This window comes from Geotrypetes seraphini, chromosome 3, assembly GCF_902459505.1.
Source record: "Geotrypetes seraphini chromosome 3, aGeoSer1.1, whole genome shotgun sequence".
Lineage (NCBI taxonomy): Eukaryota > Metazoa > Chordata > Amphibia > Gymnophiona > Dermophiidae > Geotrypetes > Geotrypetes seraphini.
Window position 1 is genome coordinate 130,377,484 of NC_047086.1, and position 20,253 is coordinate 130,397,736.

At 43.5% G+C, this 20,253-nt stretch overlaps 1 protein-coding gene across 5 annotated transcripts in view; it reads left to right on the plus strand.

The window, feature by feature from the left end:
• The window catches only part of PTK2B (protein tyrosine kinase 2 beta), a 295,556-nt gene that overhangs the window by 29,167 nt on the left and 246,136 nt on the right, over positions 1-20,253 (plus strand). For 3 of the 5 annotated variants that reach the window (XM_033937096.1, XM_033937095.1, XM_033937100.1), the window contains one exon: positions 16,643-16,784. The exons of the other annotated variants lie outside the window; for them this stretch is intronic. The gene's annotated coding sequence lies outside the window, so the exon portion shown is untranslated. The remainder of the gene's footprint in view (positions 1-16,642; positions 16,785-20,253) is intronic. 5 annotated transcript variants of the gene reach the window in all.

Genomic DNA, 20,253 nt, shown 5'->3' on the forward strand with positions numbered 1-20,253 from the left:
TATCCCCATTACAAATCAGCAACTCAGAGTGAAGGCTGCACTCTGGATTTCCTCTAGACAGGAATCCAAAAATACTCCCCCAAAATCCAAACTCATACAGTGGTCCTGCCAGACACTTTCCCCAGCTACCGGATCCAAATCTGAGGCCTGAACCTCCCAGTCCGTCCTCGGGTCCAGAATGTGTAGTTTCGCACTCTGGTCCCACTACAGACACTCTTCCCCTGCATAGCTCACAGGGTTTTCACTATTTTACCTCTTATTCTCCTCTGTTCTCCCAACAAAGGTGATCTCCTTACAGTTCAATTCTTTACAGCCTTCTTTGGTTGTGCTCCCTTTCTTACTCTTCTTGGTCAATGGCTGGGAGCGCGGGAGACCAAAGAGCTCTTTCTTAACAACACAGGTACTTTTATCCCCCTTAACTCTCTCCCCCCTCCCCTCCTATAACACCTACTGTCACTTAAGTAGCATAACTCAAGGATCTCGCTTAATTGAAATACAGTAAAAACCTTGGATCGCAAGTAACTTGGGTTACAAGTGTTTGGCAAGACAAGCAAAACATTTTATTAAATTTTAACTTGATATACAAGCAATGTCTTGCAATACAAGTACATACAGTATACACACGTCACAACTGAGCTGGTGGGTCTTCTCTCTCTGACGCTGCAAGAGTGTAGTGACTGTTCTAAATGAGCGAGGTCTTGCAATATGAGTACATACAGTATACATGTGTCACATCGTCACAATTGAGCCGATGGATCTTCTTTCTCTGACGCTGAGGGAGTGTAGTGACTGTTCTAAACAAGCGAGGTCTTGCAATACAAGTACTTATAGTATTTTGTATTAAAGTTTTTGGGTTGTGGAACGAATCATCTGAGTTCCCATTATTTCCTATGGGGAAATTCGCTTTGATATATGTGCTTTGGATTATAAGCATGTTTTTGGAATGAATTATGCTTGCAAACCAAGATTTTACTGTATATAACTTTACTGTAAACTCTACTCATGAGATTTACCACTCACCCCCCTCCCCCGCCCCAAATACCACTCCCCTCTCCTCTCCTGGCAGGTCCAGGCCTAACCAGACAGTAATCCCCTGGGGAATCTACACCCAAACCTCTGTGTTCCCATTCCCCAGGCAGATTATACAGTCATTAAACAATATAACACACAAAAACTGTCATTTACAATGTCTTATATCAGAACATCAAGAACAAAATGCCTGAACAAATGCATGAATTGTAAGCGCTTCTTAAAAATTGATAAATCTGTGAGATGCCTCAGCTGAGTAAGCAACTTATTCCATAAAATTAGATCACAGGGAGAGAAAACAGCGTTTTGTGTGAAGTTGTATGATCTTTGTTCTTAGTTATTTTAATATTTATCGTAAAATTTCTATTCTTGCTTAGAATACTATTGATGGGCAGGATATAAATTTATTTTTATTAAATGGGAAAGGGAACTTATATACTGCCTTTTTGTAACTTTACTACCAACTTAAAGTGGTTTACATACAGGTATTTCAAGCATTTTCTCTATCTGTCCCAGTGGGCTCACAATCTAACTAATGTACCTGGGGCAGTGGAGGATTAGGTGACTTGCCCAGGGTCATAAGGAGCAGCATGGGGTTTGATCCCACAACCTCATGGTGCTGGGGTTGTAGCTCTAACCACTACACCACACTCTCCTGTAGCAGAAACTTAAACAGGGAAAGGTACAGAAAGGATTTCAGAACAGGGAGCTCAAGGACATGTGTCTCAGTTCCTCACTCTAACCACTGACAACACTTTCCATCTAGGAGTGGTAGTGTAGTATACAACATATGGCACACATACCATGAGGGGTACACAAGCCACTTCTTGGGGGTACGTGACACTGTGTGGGTCTCCCGCCCCCCCCCCCCTTCCTCCTTAATGGGTGCTGCCGCCAGGGATCTCTTGCCCTCCAGCTGCATTCCCCCTCTGCCTTCCAGGTCAGTGGGGGATTCCAGTTACCTCCTTCAGGGCTGTCTAGCTGAGGATCCCATGCCCTCCTTCCTGCCTTCCAGTTGCATCCCCCCCCCACCAAAGCCGACCTGGAAGGCTTCCCTCTTATGTCAGAGCTGATGTCAGAGGAAAGCCTTCCAGGTCAGCAGGGGATCCCAGCTACCTCCTTCAGGGCCGTCCAGCTGGCTGCTCTTTCCCGCCTTCATTCACACAGGGACATGGTGAGCAACTCTTGCACGCTGCACGTGGCTGGTCCAGAAGCCTCTCTGACGTCAGAGGGAAGGTGCAGAGCCTGGGAGTGAGGGGGGACAGAGTGGAGAGCCTGGCATGGCAGGGAAGGAAGGGGGCTGTGTGCAGTACCTGGCAGAGAGGGGGCAGAGTGCAGAGCTTGACAGGGGAGGGAAGGAGGGAAGGGGGCTGGGTACAGTGCCTGGCAGAGAGGGGGCAGGGTGCACAGTCTGACAAGAGAGGGGTGCTGGGTGCAGATCATGGCAGGGCAGGAGACTTGAATATTAAGCCATCCAACTTATATTTGAGTCAATAATTTTTTCCTTGTTTTGGGGAGAAAAATGGGGGTCTTGACCTATATTCGATTGATATATTTGAGTAAATACGGTATGTTTTCTGTGCAGGGCCCAGTTTGTTGGAATGCTCTCCCCTTGGAGTTAAGACAAGCCCTTACGTTGTTGCAGTTTTGCATACGTTTGAAAACAGCCATATTTGAAAGTTATTTTGCTCAGTGAGATAAACTGTTCAGGGAGAGGTTTGCATGATTTGATTTTTACTGTTGTAGAATCTGATTTTGTTTGTATATTTCTTGTGTGAGGTTGTAGGTCTGTATTTGTTGTCTGGTTTTATTCCTATTTTATTATGTATGTAAAGTTGGTACCCGCTTAGTATTGTTGTATATTCGGGCTATAAATATTTTAAATAAATAAATAAATAACCATATCACAATATTAATATTCACACAATGGATGCACAGTACTGTATATCACTAGGGAAAATAGAGTAAAACTAGTTAAATCTTCTCATTATCCCCCCCCTTTACTAAACCACAATAGCGGTTTTTAGTGCAGGGAGCCGCGCTGAATGCTGCGCGCTACTCCAGATGCTCATAGGAAGTCTATAAGCGTCGGGAGCAGCAGCATTCAGCGTGGCTCCCTGCGCTAAAAACCGCTATCACGGTTTAGTAAAAGGGGGTATATTTGACAAATCTCTATCCAATATGCTCTCTAGAACCTAGTTCGAATGTAATAACTGATCTCAATCTTAACGTAAACCGCAATGATTCCTTGTTGAAAATTGTGGGATATAAGAAACTATATGGCATGGTATGGTATGGTATGGTATGGAAATAAAAATTTTAAAAACATTATAATAGGCAACAAAGAGACGAGAGAGCATAGAAGATTGCAGGACTCTCAAATCTGTTAATCTAGTAAGAAGTGTTCATTTCAGTCCTATGAATTTGCATGCTTCTAATGACAGAGTTCTCAACTCAGTCCTTCGGACACATGTAGTACCGTAAAACTGATTTTCAGGATATCTGCAATGATTCTGCATGAGAGAGATTTGAATACAAAAAATAACCCAACAAAAAAACAGTGAATGCAAATCTTTCTCAGGCATATTCATTATGGATAGCTTGAAAACCAGACTGGCTGAGTGTGTCCTAAGGAATGGGTTGCACATGTTTTCTGTAATGCTTTTTACTCTGCTGCTTTCCTACAGTACATGCATTGGAAAAGCTATGGCACAAGTAAAAAAAAAGGAATAATTTTTTTGCACGGTCCTCTGACAATTGCCTTTTTGCATATTGCAGACACTGACATCCATGCAGGATTCTACCCACATAGGCACCTGTGGATCAGGTTCTATAATCGTATAGTCCTGTTTCTGAAACTGTACTGCAGTGAGCCACAGGATACTGCGGCACATGGCATAGCTTTTCTGTAACCAAAGGAACCAATGTAATATTTTCTGGAAAAATAGAGGTGACAAAGCATTTATAGTCTGATTACCCTAGAGTTATTTTCTTGATGAAGGAACTGCATATTAATTGCCCGAGGATGCATACAGACCTTACCTACAGCCTTCCATACTGTCTTTTCCTTTTCACAGACATTCCAGATTATGCCACTGTACAAATGTGCCACTTAATATTTGTTTCTCTTGTTTTCGTTAGGTAGTTACTTTCATTTTTCTTTTGGGCTTCCAGATCAATTGGAACTGATGTCTATTGAGGTATTGGTATCATGAGACTTCACTTCGTCCTCCACATATTAAACATAAAAAAAGAGAAAAATGAAGGCAGATAAAGACCATATGACCTGTTTAGTCTGCCTATCCATGCCATCTACTATGCCTTCCTCTCCCTTAAAAATCCTATGTACTTGTACCAAGCTTTCCTGAATTCAGATACATTTTTTGTCTCTACCACCTCTACTGGGAAGCTGTTCTATGCATTCACCACCCTTTCTGTGAAAAAGTATTTTCTGAGGTTATTTCTTAGTCTAGCGGCCCATTTTACCTTCATCCTATGCTGCCTCTTTCTAGTTTCCTTGTCCTTTGTGCATTTATGTCATATATCCCTTCTCCTACCTTTCTTTCAAGTCATATATATTGAGATCTTTAAGTCTGTCCTCATACACTTTATGATGAAGACCAATGACCAGTTTAGTAGCTGCCCTCTGGGCTGACTATTCATTTTGTATCTTTTTGAAGGCATGACCTTTAAAATTGTACACACTATTCTAATTGAGGTCTCCCAGAGTCTTATACAGGGGCATTGTCACTTCCTCTTTCCTACTGGCCATTCCTCTCCCTATATACTCAAGCATCATTCTAGCTTTCATCATCGCCTTTTCTACCTGTTTGGTCATCTTAAAATCATCACATATGATCACACCCAAGTCCCACTTGTCTTTTGTGCGCAAAATTATTTCGCCCCCTAAATAGTACCATTCCCTTGGGTTTTTGCAGCCCAAATGCATAACCCTGCATATTTTGTCATTTAAATCTTAGCTGCCAAATTCTAGATCATTATTCATACTTTGCTATCTCCTTCCTCCTGATATCTGTGCTGTCAGGGGTGTCTACCCTGTTGAAGATTTTGGTATCATTCACAAAGAGGCAAACTGTACCAGACAGACCTTCAGCAATATTACTTACAAAAAAATAAAAAAATAACTGGCCCAGATGCCGAACCTTGCAGCACACCACTGGTAACATCCCTTTTCTCAGTGTGAGCTCCATTTACCACTACGCTCTCTTACCTTCCACTCACCCAGTTCCTAACCAAGTCAGCCACATAGGGCCCATACCAAAGGCACTCAATTTGTGTATGAGTCGCCTATGCAGAATTGTGTTAAAGGCTTTGTTAAAATCTAAATACAAATCCAGTGCTCTCCCTCAGGTCACCTAGTCAAAGAAATTAATCAGGTTTGTCTTACAAAACCTGTCTCTAGCGAAACCATGTTTCATTGGGTCCTGTAATCCATTGGATTCCCAAAAACGTTACTATTCTCTGTTTTCAAAGTGTTTTCATTAATTTACTTACCACAGAAGTCAGACGTACCAGCCTATAATTCCCTACCTCTCCCTTAATTCTTTTGTGAGAGGGACCGCATCTGCCCTTCTCCAGTCCTCCGGTACCACTCCCGACTCTAGAGAAGTATTGAAAAGGTCAGCCAGCAGAGCCACCGGAACTTCCCTAAGTTCCTTCAGCACCCTCAGATGTACACCATCCGGCCCCATCGTTTTGTCTACCGTTAGTTTATCTAGCTCCTCAAGAACACAATCCTCTGAAAATCGATCAGGGTCTACCACATCTCCAACCCTGTTTACATTTGTCTTCTTCGGTCCTGCTCCCGGTGCTTCATTTGTGAACACAGAGCAGAAATATTTGTTAAGCAATTCCCCCTTATCTTTATCGGTGCCTACATATTCTTTCCCTTCATCCTTTGAGTCTTGCAATAGCACTTTTGTGCTGCCTCCTATCGCTATTCCTTTCCCACCTAGACTAGCAATTGCAATTGGTCCTTAACCAGGGCCAAGAACACAAGGCTCTTTCCAGAATGTCCAAATGTGTTCAAAAGTTATCCAGAAAAATGTTCAGGAGCATAGCTTAAAGTTAACTGGATCGCAGTGATATTCAGCTGCTAATATGTTAAGTTTGTCCATTTAAAATTGGACTGTACACGTAGCTGCCCTAATTTATAATCTATCCTTTATGGTTGTACTTAAACGGATAACATGGTTGAAAATCTACATAAAGGTAAACAGATAAGGTATTTGCTTATTGTTATGTGTAAACGACCATGCTGAATATCAGTATTTATTCTAGTTAGTCTTTCTGTTTTGACGTCTGAATTCACTATTCTTTTACCTAATAATAAAAAGGAGAGCGGCTTAAATATTTTTAATTTCAAACAGCAGGTTTTTTTTTATTTTGTTCAGCATAATAGTTAAATGTATATACTCACGCAAAGCACTATATATAAGAACATAAGAACATAAGCAATGCCTCTGCTGGGTCAGACCTGAGGTCCATCGTGCCCAGAAGTCCGCTCACGCGGCGGCCCAACAGGTCCAGGACCTGTGCAGTAATCCTCTATTTATACCCTTCTATCCCCTTTTCCAGCAGGAAATTGTCCAATCCTTTCTTAAACCCCAGTACCGTACTCTGCCCTATTACGTCTTCTGGAAGCGCATTCCAGTTGTCCACCACTCGTTGGGTAAAGAAGAACTTCCTAGCATTCGTTTTGAATCTGTCCCCTTTCAACTTTTCCGAGTGCCCTCTCGTTCTTTTATTTTTAGAAAGTTTGAAGAATCTCTCCCTCTCTACTATACTCAGTACTTAGTTTATATTACTCTTGTATCTCAGTGATGTATCTCCGCCACAATCAATGTTTCATTGCTGCTAAGAGATGAATACATCCAATCTTCACCGATCCATTAACTTTATTACAGTGCACAGATTTTTAATTTACATTTTAATCTTATTTAATTTTATAATTTAGCAAATAGCAACATCATCTTAGTTATAAAGTGTATGAATATTTAATGTGCAAAACTTACGCGCCCTTTTACAAAACTGCAATAGCGGTTTTTTAGTGCAGGCTGGCGTGCTGAATGCTCTGCGCTGCTCCCCACATTCCTAGAGTTCCTATGAGCATTGGGAGCAGCGCAGAGCATTCAGCGCACCGACCTGCACTAAAAACCACCATCACAGTTTTCTAAAAAAGGGGGGTGGGGATTATTTTTTTTATTTTCAGTCAGTAAGGGGGTTCACTTCACTGACATTTTCAATAGCTGAAACAGCGACAGTGGCAGCGACACTATGGGCTCCTTTTACTAAGATGCGCTAGCGGTTTTAGCCCGCACTACACGCTAACGCCTCCATAGAGCGTACGTTAGTATTTTTCATTTAGCGCGTGGTTAGCGTGCGCTAAAATCGCTAGCGCACCTTAGTAAAAGGAGCCCTATGTAAAAAGGGAGAGGTTTGCCTTGAGGCAGCGAAAGCAAAACGTGACGTGGGTGAAATGAACCCCCTTACCAACAGAAAATAAAAAGCTAAGTTTTTGTACTTTAAGTGTTCATACACTTTAACTAAGATGATTTTGATATTTGCTAAATTATAAAATTAAAATATAAAATTAAAAAGAAAACTAAAAAGCTGTACGCTGTAATAAAGTTAATGGATCGGTGAAAATTGGATGTATTCATCTCTTAGCAGCAATGAAACATTGATTGTGGCGGAGATACATCGCTGAGATCTGAGAATAATCTAAAACCAAGTGCTTTGAGTGAGTGTATACGGAGCATCCGGGTCCTAGGGAGGGGGGAGGGAGTGTGTGTGGGGGGGAGGGGAGGTTATAGAGGGGGTGTCTGTTCTTGGGGGGGGGGCTCCTTGGAATTGGTGAGGGAATATATAAAATGGTGGTATACAAACCCTGTAGGTTTCTTACATAGTAGACAAGTCTCTTGTTTGTTTTGTTGTTACAGCTTTGCTCTTTGATGATCTGTTTTATTTCTTGTAATGCCTTGTGCTTTCATATCTTTGTACCCTTGTTCTTCGTGGTATGTTTTTTGCAGTGTTTGCTTGCCAATAAAATAGATTTACAAAAAAAACAAATAAACCCCACTGTGCCTACATTTTGGGAACACCCTTGACCACCCATACTCCTCCACTGGCCATGGCCCCTTTTGAGTTGCATGTGAGACACTTTAGGTGCGGAGTATTATAGACTAGCTCAGAGGCAGATCTGTGCCAATGTCCTAGTTAATGACAATTAACATAATTGATAACAGCTGATAAGTTTGCATGTGGGCCTGGGATCTGTGCCCAAATCTGTGTAATCTTTTTAGAATCCAGGGTTAATGCGGTAGCTGCTGCCACCAAAAACTATTTTAAACTAAGAAGAAGGGGAAAGCCAACAGTTGACAGAGAGTCGATGGTTCGGGAACCGGTATACCCAGAGCATACCGTGCAGAAAGATAGCGGGGAAGATTCACCGGATTCTGACGGATCGAAAGGGACACAAGAGGGAAGGAAATGCAAGAGTATGTACATGAATGCAAGGAGCCTAAAGAATAAGACGGGTGAATTAGAAGCTATGGCACAAAAAGATAACCTTGACATCATCGGCATTGCGGAAACATGGTGGAACGAGGAAAATGTGTGGAACGCTGTGCTACTGGGATACAAGCTATACCGCAGAGACAGAGCAGGTCAAAAAGGTAGGTGCATTGCCCTATACGTCAAAGAGAGAATTGAGTCTACCGGAGAGAACATGAAGAATAAGTTAAGAGTCTCTATGGGTCAAAATCCCGGGATCAAATGGAACAGAAACAAAGATCGGCATCTACTACTGATCCCCAGGGCAGTCCAAAGAAATTGATGGAGAAATGATGGATGAGATTAAATGCAACTGCAAGGGAGGCAACACAGTTATCCGGGGATAGACTGGAACCTAGGCAATTCTCCGGGGATAGACTGGAACCTAGGCACCTCCGGCAGCGGTAGGGAGACCAAGTTCCTGGATGCTGTAGGCGATTGCTTCCTGGAACAACTTGTCAAGGAAAATACAAGAGGAAACACAATTCTGGACTTAATTCTAAATGGACTACAAGGACTGGCACAAGGTGTAGAAGTAGAGGGGACGCTGGGAACCAGTGATCACAATATGATCCGCTTCGACCTGGACACAGGGGCGAAACATCGATCCAGAACGACGGGCACGGTGCTAAACTTCCGAAAAGAGAATTACGAAGGATGAGACTCATGGTAGGGAAGAAAATTAAGAAGAGAATAAGCATTGTAAAGACACTAGAACAAGCATGGTCCCTTTTTAAGGACATAGTCACCGAGGCTCAAAATCTATATTTACTGTGTATCGGCAAGGGATCCAAGAGGAAAAAGAACAAGGAATCGGTGTGGCTCACTGTAATGGTTAAAGAAACGATCAGAGACAAGAAGACTTCGTTTAAGGAATGGAAAAGGTCAAAAACGGACGAAAACTGGAAAAAGCACAAACAGCATCAAAGCAGGTGCCATAAGGTGGTAAGAGGGGCCAAAAGAGACTCTGAGGAAAAAAGAGCCAAGGAGGCGAAAAACTTTAAGCCATTCTTTCGATATATTAAGGGGAAACGACCCGCTAAGGAAGCAGTGAGGCCGTTGGATGACCAAGGAATAAAGGGAGTGCTAAAGGAGGACAAAGCCATCGCCAACAAACTGAACACATTTTTTTGCGTCTGTGTTTACCCACGAGGATATACACAACATACCAGAAGCCAACAGGCTATATGCGGGAAACGAAGATGGAAAACTGACAGGATTGACGGTCAGTCTAGAAGAGGTATGCAAGCAGATTGATAGGCTTAAAAATGATAAATCCCCAGGACCGGATGGCATCCATCCGAGGGTAACATAGTAATATAGTAGATGACGGCAGATAAAGACCCGAATGGTCCATCCAGTCTGCCCAACCTGATTCAATTTAAATTTTTTAATTTTTTCTTCTTAGCTATTTCTGGGCAAGAATCCAAAGCTTTACCCTGTACTGTGCTTGGATTCCAACTGCCGAAATCTCTGTTAAGACTTACTCCAGCCCATCTACACCCTCCCAGCCATTGAAGCCCTTCCCAGTCCATCCTCCACCAAACGGCCATATACAGACACAGACCGTGCAAGTCTGCCCAGTACCAGCCTTAGGGTATGAAGGAATTGAAAGGGGCTATAGCTGAACTGCTTCAACTAATAGCCAATCTGTCGATCAAATCGAGAAGGATTCCAGAAGACTGGAAGGTGGTGAATGTTATGCCGATCTTCAAGAAAAGTTTGAAGGGTGATCCGGGATACTACAGACCGGTGAGTCTGACCTCAGTATCGGGAAAGATGGTAGAGGCACTGATAAAGGACCGCATCATTGAGCACCTTGACAGACACGATCTGATGAGGACCAGCTAGCACGTCTTCAACATAGGAAAATATTGCATGACGAACTTGCTGCACTTATTTGAGGGAGTAAACAGGTAGATAGACAAGGGTGACCCGGTCGACATTGTATATCTGGATTTTCAGAAGACTTTTGACAAGGTTCCGCATGAACGACTACTTTGAAAAATTGCGAGCCATGCAATTGAGTGTGAAATACTCACACGAATTAAAAACTGGCTGGCCGATAGGAAACAGAGGGTGGGGGTAAATGGACAATACTTGGACTGGAAAAGTGTCACCACTAGAGTGCCGCAGGGTTCAGTGCTTTCCATTTTACAGAAATAGAATTGCAGAGTCAAAATGTTGTCTAAAAGACTACATAAACACCTATGCATGAGACTGTCTCCTCTGTATCTGCATTTCTATCTTTGATCTGCTGTTTGCTTGATTTTTGCTTTTTTAACACTGGACATGGCAGATATTTCCTGCTGATAAAAGTGATCAATTCCTGTTTTACCGAACTCTGATCTCTAGAGTATATAACACAGAATCTTCCTGCCAGGAGGCAAATTCCTGACTGAGAATTTCACCTTACAAAATTAATTTGGAAGTTTCACTTGCAAGAGCAGCTCTTGTCTGTACATTTTTGCTAAATGATTTTAGAAAAATGTGGCTGTAATACAGTTGGTATGCACTGCGCAGAAGTCTGTTTAATCTGGGTTGTTGCCTTAAAAGAGAGATTTTTTTTTTCTCTCTTTCCATTGTTTATCTGAGGCTCAGTAAAGTTAAAATGCCTTTTAGTGACACAGGTCTTAAGGTTTTTCCCATGGTTCCATTTTAACAATATGCATTATTGGGGGTCCTGCATCTTAATGTTTATTGTGCTCTCATTTTCAAAGTTATTTACTTATTCAGTTTTCTATACTGTTCTCCCATGGGATCTCAGAATGGTTTACATGAATTTATTCAGATACTCAAGCATTTTCCCCTGTCTGTCCTGATGGGCTCACAATCTATCTAGTGCACCTGGGACAATGGGAAGATTGGGTGACTTGCCCAGGGTCACAGAGAGCAATGTAGCTTTAACTCTCCCACCATGTGTGGTATATTCATGTGTTGCTGATAAAGCAATGGTGTACAGATAAAGTCACCTCATTACCTCTTTTCCTTTCGGTTAATACATTTTGCTGTTTTCACTGGGTCTGCCAGACACAGCCCTTTTGCAATGGCAAGGGGGAGGGAAGGGAAGAGAAGGCGCGTGCCGACTAAGGGGGGGGAAGAGAAGTGAAGGCGTGCGCACAGCAAGTGGGGGCAGAGAGGAAATGAGGATGGGTGCCGGTATCCCCCCCAAGACAGCACCCGGGTGGACTGCCCCCCCCAGCTCACTGCACCACTGTAAACTGTTCTGATCTCCCCTGGGAGAAAAGTATAGAAAATTAAATAAATAAATAAGTTGCTTGACCAAGGCTACAAGCAGTGTCAGAGGGGAAAGAGGGATCAGGTACTGCCATGAGCAGGACCATGTGCATTGTCTATCTGCTAAAGCAAGCTGTAAAGATTCTGTGGATGAGACTTCCTTTGTCTCTAATGCCACAAGAAACTCTATGGATGTCGATTGACTGTGGCAGAGGGATAGACAGATTTGTCTCTGTGATTCATGGACAGTGAATGGAACTTGGCAGATCTACCAGGATTTCAATGTATCTCAACTGCAAAAATAGTGCTGAGAAAAAAGTCCTTATTGAGAAAGGTTCCTAAGCCTTCTTCTCAGTTTACTTCTTTTTTTAAAATTTAAAAAGTCCTTTTTACTGCTAAAAATTGCTATGCCTTATTTTCTAGATTTTTGTTAAGCATGAAAAAGAAATACAGTTGACTCCAACTAAGTGCACGTCGGCTAAGCGCATGCTCCGGTTATTAGCACCTGACCACCACGGTCCTGTTTTTTTTTTTTTTTACATTACAGTCAATGGATGTAAACTCCGGATATTTGCACTTCTGATAAGCACACAATCCGCTTATGCGCATTGATGTCATAGGTCCCACCTCTATCCTTTCACGTTACTTTGACTCCGGTTAAATGCAATCACGGGTCCTCTGCATTTATTGCACCGCATTTACTATCCCCCCACCCCCATCCCTGGAACGTCACAGCATCATGAGCCGTCCTAGGCAGCAAGTAGACGGAAGACCTACGCCAGCGCTCCGAGCACTCACCAGCACCTTCCTCTCAGCACTGCTTGCTGTTGCCGCCATTATCCCAGGTAGCTGCTGATACTGGCTAAACGACCGCCTGACAAAAAAGTGGTACTCCTATTAAGCGCATACTCAGCTTAAGCCCACATGGCGATCCGGTCTGGAGGCCTTGCACTTAAGCAGAGTTCACTGTAGTCACTCCAAACCCTGCTCTCCCCAAAATGCTCTGAAGGTATTGAAATACCCTCTCCCAGGTGCTTTTAACCTTTTCGCATTGCCACCAAATGTGTAGAATGTTCCAATCAAGGGGCATTCCCCCCCCTCCAACAAAGTGTTTCCCAGTACCATACAGCTTAGCTATTCTTTACGGTTCATAGTCATTCGCTTGCAAGACATCAGCGTGCTGACATTGGAATGCAGACAATTTGGCGCAAGACACCAGCGTGCCACGGGAAAACTTACTTTTAAAGAGCTCCATCACGGGGTATGAGCGGGAACCCCCCCCCAGTTTACTTCATACTCTTCGTGCTGCTGTGACACTGTGAACAAAGTAAATGGGTAAAACTAGGTTAAGCAAAGGACTGGGGCAGAATAAGGGAAGATCATGGGCAGGGCAGGGTTAATTCTTCGAGGGCCCCTAGGCACCCAAGTACACTGGGCCCCCCTGGCCCTGCCCCGCCCATACCCTGCCCCCATTTATGTTTTCTTATTTACTTCTTTATTTCCACTTGTATTTCTTTTTATAAAAAAAATTCTAAACAAACAAAGATTAGCATACCAGTGCACAGTTTTTTCTTCTATGCAACCCCCAACCTTCTCTGAAGAAATCCCCCCTTCCTTCTCTTCCCACCTACTTACCCAGGGCTTTAACCCTTTCCATGCATATATAAAAGTGTTCAAATATTTGTAAAGCAGTAATACTATCTTATATATATGTCTATATTAATAACCAAGTTTACAACGCCTCTCAACTGCCTCTGTATCGACCAACTGTAACCCATATGTATGCATAAACAACCAAATCTAACTCCTCTAGTATGTTCCACTCCATGTATGTTAACTTGTAACGAAACAACAAAGCAAGCAGTCCACCAAAGAATCCAACATGAAACAAAAGAAGATCGGCAGACAATAAGGAGATTCAAATCAGGTGCTCACAAGAACCATATCGATGCATTTCGCCAAACAAGGCTAGTCAACGCTAACAGAAAACCATGTCTTTTATACACACAGAACTCAGATACACCCTCACCTAGTATGGAATAAGTAATCACAAACTAAAAATAGAAATATGTAGATAAAGGTTAAACTGAATCACTAAGAAGCCAAACTGCATACAGTGAAACACCACAGAAACAATGTCACATAGCCCTCTAATACTCTGCAAAATATACATATAGCAGATGTACATTTGAAGAAACTGACAATCACCAGTTTACAAATTAACAAATAGAAATAAAACAAAAATTGAAAATAAGAATATACCATTTTATTGGACTAATCCCTTTTTCAATTAACTTTCAGAGGCCATAGCCTCCTTCTTCAGGTCAATATAGTACACTGCTGTTATATTATACTGTCCTGACCTGAGAAAGGGGGTTTTGGTCTCTAAAAGTTAGTAAAAAATATATAAAAATTAGTCCAATAAAAAGATTACCTTATATTCTAAAGCAACAAAAAAAAATCTTTTTTCTACCTTTTCTGCTTTAATCATAATGGAAATAGTATCTGGCTGTGGTTCCCGGTACCTTCAGCATCTCTCTTTTTGTCCTTGGTTGGGGACAGCAGCAGCAGCGCCGCTGCCCTGTCCTTCACGTGTCCTGAGGTAGGCCATCCTTTTCTTTCTCACTCTCTCTCACTCCCTCCCCCGGGCTACCTGTTGCTGGCTTCCTCTGACCGACGTGCCTGCCGGAAACATGAAGTTACACTTGAGGGTGGGCAGGGCGATTGCATGCACTGGCTCAAGCCTGCCACTGAGGTTTGTCTCGCCTTCTGAGCCATGAATGAGGTTGGGTCTCGGTGGCCTAACATTGGCCAACGGCTGCAGAGAGATGAGGAGCGTGAGGTAGTTAACCAGAAAAAACGAAGAGAGAAGCCGCGGGACCTTTCCTCTTGCCTGCATCGCTCTTCCTATAAGCTCCGCCGGTCTCAATCTTGCCCCTCAAAAACAGGAAGTCACTTCAGAGGGGAGCGGGATCAAGATAGGCAGAGCCTATAGCGATGCAGGCAAGAGGAAAAGTCCCGCGGCTTCTGTCTTCGTTTTAGCTGTACCGTAGCCGAAGGCAGGGCTGATGGCAGCTAAGTGAGCTGCCTGGATCGCGGGGCCCCCTTGAGCTGTGTGGCCTAGGGCAGCTGATCTGTTTGCCACCTTCTAACGCCAGCCCTGGGGCCCCCCTGACTATTTCGGGTCCTAGGCATGTGCCTCTTGGGCCCTGATCATGGTTAGGCAAGAGGTGAGACCCAAGAAGTGCATGGTGGGGGGGGGGGGGGGGAGAGCATGTGTCCGGTTTCTCTCTGTTAAAAAGTTTACAACCTAATGTGCACAAGCGTAGTTGTGTTAGGCTGGTGGTACATCATTGACTAATTTATTGAGCCATCAGCTTTTGAGAACACTAGTGCAGTTTTTCAGATTTTATTTTTTTCAATTTTCCACTAATCACTACCTTAATACTCTCCAATTGTGCAGTTTTCTTGCTTGTTTTCCTAATCAATATATCAAATCTCCAGTAGGATTGTGGAAATATCATTTTGAAAAGTAGCAGATAATTAGCTCTTAAGAGATAAGTAAAGATTAAGGTCAGTAGACAGTGTACTTGCTGCTTGGTTTCTTTCAGAGATTAATGTTGCTGAAGCAACAGGTGAGATGGCTTCAAAGAAAAGGGAAAGCAGTGAAGAATCTTTGAATAGATTTAAGGAGCACCTTAGAATTTATAGGAAACAGATTCAGGAAGCAAATGGATTTATGTATTGCTAATTAGTTGTATGCACAAGGTGATAGGTCTAAACACCTGTCTGAGACTCAGAATTTTTATAAATGCTTCTGGTTTAACTTTGAAGGGAGTTGAGCTTATTGATGATTAGTTTGTTTTTTTAAGGAAAAAATTGATCATTTTCCCCCACTTGGGAAGGGGTCATTTTTTAGTGTACCAATTAGATACCAATTAGATGCCTAACTTTTGGCACTCAAACAGAAGTTAATGGAAGTTAAGTATCAAACTGGGAGTAAAAGGGCACCTACACTACTGGCCAAAATTGTGGAAACACCTAGCATTTTAGGCATTAAAAAAACCACATAGCTGTAACATCATAATTGTATTTAATGCATACATTTCTAACTGATATCAGAAACTTTGTAAATCACTTAACATGACCAGCATAATATTTGGCACATTTCATAAAACATTTTGGGAGTGAGATTAGACTCTAGACTTACTATGAATTGTCAAGTGGTTAGGACCGTTCAAACCTGTTTTGCACAATTACATTGGTTTTTATCGTCTGAAACCTAGGGCTACTTTTACTAAGGTGTGCTAGCGTTTTTAGCATGCGCTGCACTGCCGCGCACGCTAACCCCGCGCTACGCACCAAGAACTAACGCCAGCTCAATGCTGGCATTAGCGTCTAGCACGCGCGCTAAAACCGCTAGCGCACCTTAGTAAAAGGAGCCCCTAGGCTCTGACCCTACGACTTTCGTACACTAATGCAGGGAATGGTGTTATCTAGATTGGATTACTGTAACACATTATACCTTGGAGTAGCTAAAACAGGATGTTGGGAATTATAGGTGGTACAAAATGCAGTGGCACATACTTCACCTTTGTAGCGACAGTTACATTGGTTGCCTGTGATGTTCAAGGTACAATATAAAGTGTTGATGATCTTATATCATTCCAATGTATTTTAAGAAGGTGCTGACTGTTTACCATCCTGGTCTGTCATTGAGATCAGACAATGTCTCACTTTTTGAAAAGAAATGTTAGCCCAGGTTATGCAGAAACTAGAGCAGCTGTCTTTTGTTGTGCAGAGGTTCAATTGTGGAATTCCCTGCTGGGCCAGTTGAAGATGTGTGCTGACAGGGTTGGATTTAAAAGGCTGTTGAAGACTCACTTGCTTATAGCAGCATTTTTATGAGGTTTAAGAAGATCTGGAAGTAGAAAGCAGTACAGGTACAGTTCTTATTGTATTGTTTTACCTTATTATGTTTTTTTTTGAAAACCATCTAAGTATATACAGTTTTAAAATAAAAATAATGCTTTTCATAAGCTACCCAAGCTAATAATGATAATTTGTCCAGTTATCTGATGACTTCATCAGTCTCACTAGTAGTGCGTTTGATATCCCTTAACCTTGATTACTGCCTCACATTTTCTTGGTATGCTGCCCATAAGTCTTTGAAGATCAATAGGTGTTATTATGTGGAACCAGGAGTTAATTAGCGCTGATATCAGCTCATGTTTGTTGAATGGTCACTTTTATGCTACTGCTCTCTTTTAATCTTGTCCAGAGGATCTCCATGGGGTTGAGATCTGGGTTGTTTCCTGGCCAGTCCGACAATACAACCTTGTGCTCTATGAGCCAGGTGAGGCATTTCTTGGCTGTGTGGCATGGGGTGTCATTCTGTTGAAAAATGAATGGCTGACTGGCACCAAAGATGTCTCTGACTTAGGGCAGGACCTTGGGCTGAAGGACCTCCTTTATGTATTTGTCAGCATTTATTGCTTCATCAAGCACCTGCAATTGACCCACAACATCTCTGAACTTGCAGCCCCACACCATCACACTCACAGTAACGCGGCAGAGTGAATTCCCTGACGAACAAGGCCGAAGCAGCGGGGAGGGAAGGATGGAGTGTCAGCGGGTGTTCGGCTGTGCGGTAGGGATGGGGGAGGGGGGTGCTTAAGGGTTCTGCTGCACGAGGGATGGGAGGGAGGGAAGGATTGAAACTGGGCAAACTTGTACTGCCCAGGGCAATGGGAGGGAGGGGAGGAAAGATGCTGCACATGTGGGCAAGAGAAAGGAAAGAGGAAGAATTGGGGTGAAGGAGAAGAAGGGAGAGATGATCATGTACATACCCCGAAATTAAGATCTAGTGCATTTTTTGGGCCCCAAATTAATATAAGACACTGTCTTATTTTCAGGGAAACACAGTATTAAAAACTCCCTCCACAAAACCCTTTTTGAAGTGGCTTATTTCATGCATCAAAATGGAGGCAGCCACCTTTGCTGCGCATGCCTGTCACATGAGATTGCGCAGGGTGCCCTTTGCGGAAATGGATGTCTGTCCCCAACTAGTGCTGGACAGTGTGGATTATGTGGTAGATGCCCTTTTTGATCTTATTCAAGTTCTTACCGTTTATGTGTGCCAGCCTCTTTGAATCCATCCTTGGGTTGGGGATGCTGCCTCCAAGGCCACTTTAAGCAGACTTCCTTTTAAGGGTAAGCTTCTTTTTGGGGAAAGGTCTGGATGACCTCATGGCCAGTGTTGCTGATTACCGCCCTACATCTCTGCCTGTGAACAAAGCTCACTGGACTTTCGGAGGGGACAGTGGTAATTTTTGTTCTTTCCGCCGTTTTTATTGGGGATCCTCGGGTTCTTCCTCCCAGAGATATTCTCAGGGATACAGTCCTTGTGATAATACTTCCGATTCCAGACGTCCTCAAGCATCCTGATCCTGGATAGCTACTGCTCCTAAACAGCCCTCCAGAGGGCTGCCTTGCTCAGTTTTACTAGGCGTGGACACGCATGTCTTTGGATAAATGGGTTCTGGACATCAATTGGGAGAGGCACGAGATAGATTTCTTTTGCCTGACTCCGGATTTGTTTCTAGACTTAGCAGATTGATCAGAAAAGGAGTCAAAGGTCCACACTACTTTGCAGTGTCTCTTGCACATTCGAGCACTAGCACCCATTCCAGAACATGAATCGGGCTTTGTCAGATACTCTTTATACTTCATTGTGCCAAAGTACGGCTCAGAGGACTGGAGAGCCGTTCTGAATCTCAGGTCGATCAACCGCTTCCTGCAGATTTCTAATTTCTGAATGGAAACTGTGCACACAGTCATTGTTGGTGTCTCTCCTGGTGAGTTTCTAGTGTCTCTGGATCTCAAGGAGGCTTTCCTCCATATTCCACTATTTTCGTAGCATCGCATGTTTCTGTGTTTCCATGTTTTGCAACAGCATTTCCAGTCTGTGGCTCTTCCCTTTCAGCTCGCGACAGCTCCCCGCACTTTCATCAAGGTACTTGTAGCAGTCATGGTGTTCAGGTCCATCCTTTCTTGGACATCTGATTGTTCTAGGCTCTGTCTTGACTCGAGTGCTCCCATACAGTGGAGATGGTGGTCTCTGTTACAGAGCTTGGGTTGGATTTTCAACTTTAAAAAGAACCAAATGGGAGTTGTTTGGGGTGGAGGTGGGGGTTTGGGTAGGGCTTGTTGGGAGGTGGATGGGGCTCGGGGCGAGTGACTGGGGCGGGGGGGGGGGGGGTTCCGTCAGGGGAGAAAAACCTACCTATTGTTGTTCTTCTTGTTTTCTCTGGCTTCTTGTGCTACTGGTTTATTGTGGAGCAATAAAAATGATTTACTCTAATAAAAACCAGTTGCTGCCATCTCAGACCTTGGAGTATCTGGGCCTTCTCTTCAACACATGGCAGGATCGTGTTTTTCTTCCCGAGGCACACAGTCTGAAACTTCAGCAGCAGATCAGAGATCTCCTGAACCTTCTAGCTCCCACGCCCTGGCATTTTCTGCAGGCCCTAGGATCCATGGTTGCCTCCGTGGAGGTGGTCCCCTGGGCCAGTGTGCACATAACACCCTCTACAGGCATCTCTCCTTTTTCGGTGGTCTCCGCAATGTCATCCCTTTCAGATGCCATTCCCCTAGATGGAACCAGCGTGCAGAAATCCGCCAGGGCTAGCTTCTTCGGATCTTAAAGTGGTTAACTCTTATGCCAGTCTGTGGGGTTGATGTGATCATTGCGGTGACTGCTCCATTCAGGGGCAGTGGTCTCCATCAGTGATGTTGGTTGGTCACCTGGCATTACTCACTTCCAGCCCACTCTGGAAGGAAAAGCAGTGCGAGTGTTCTCAGACAACGCCATGGTATTATAGAATATAGTACTCCCCCAATATTCGCAGGGGTTCCGTTCCAGGAACCCCCGCGAATCTCGAAAAACCGCGAATACTATTTTTCATGGGGGAGCCTGAAGAGGGCAGTGGGAGAGGGCAGCAGGAGAGCAGCCAGAGCACTGCGAGTGCAGAAAATCACTCGCGGTACGCTCCGACTGCCTCTTCCTGCACTAAGTCGGGCCTTATCCAGTCAGGATCTGCGTGTCAAAGCAGCTCCTGATTGGATAAGGCCCGACTTAGTCCAGAAAGAGGCGGTCGGAGCGTACCGCGAGTGATTTCCTGCCGACCACGAACGACCGGGAGAACAGTGTATGTCCTTACTGCACCTAATTTAGGCTTGGGGATTTGCACTAGGTTTCAGTTGGCGTAATTCATCACATAGCGCTTAAAAAGTTAGCTGCAGATGCTGGTGCTAGGAGGGCTGTTTATAGAATAATGCTTAGAACTCATTTTTTTCACCATATATAAAATTTGGTCCAAAGTGCCTAAATGCTTGTATACATGATAGTCC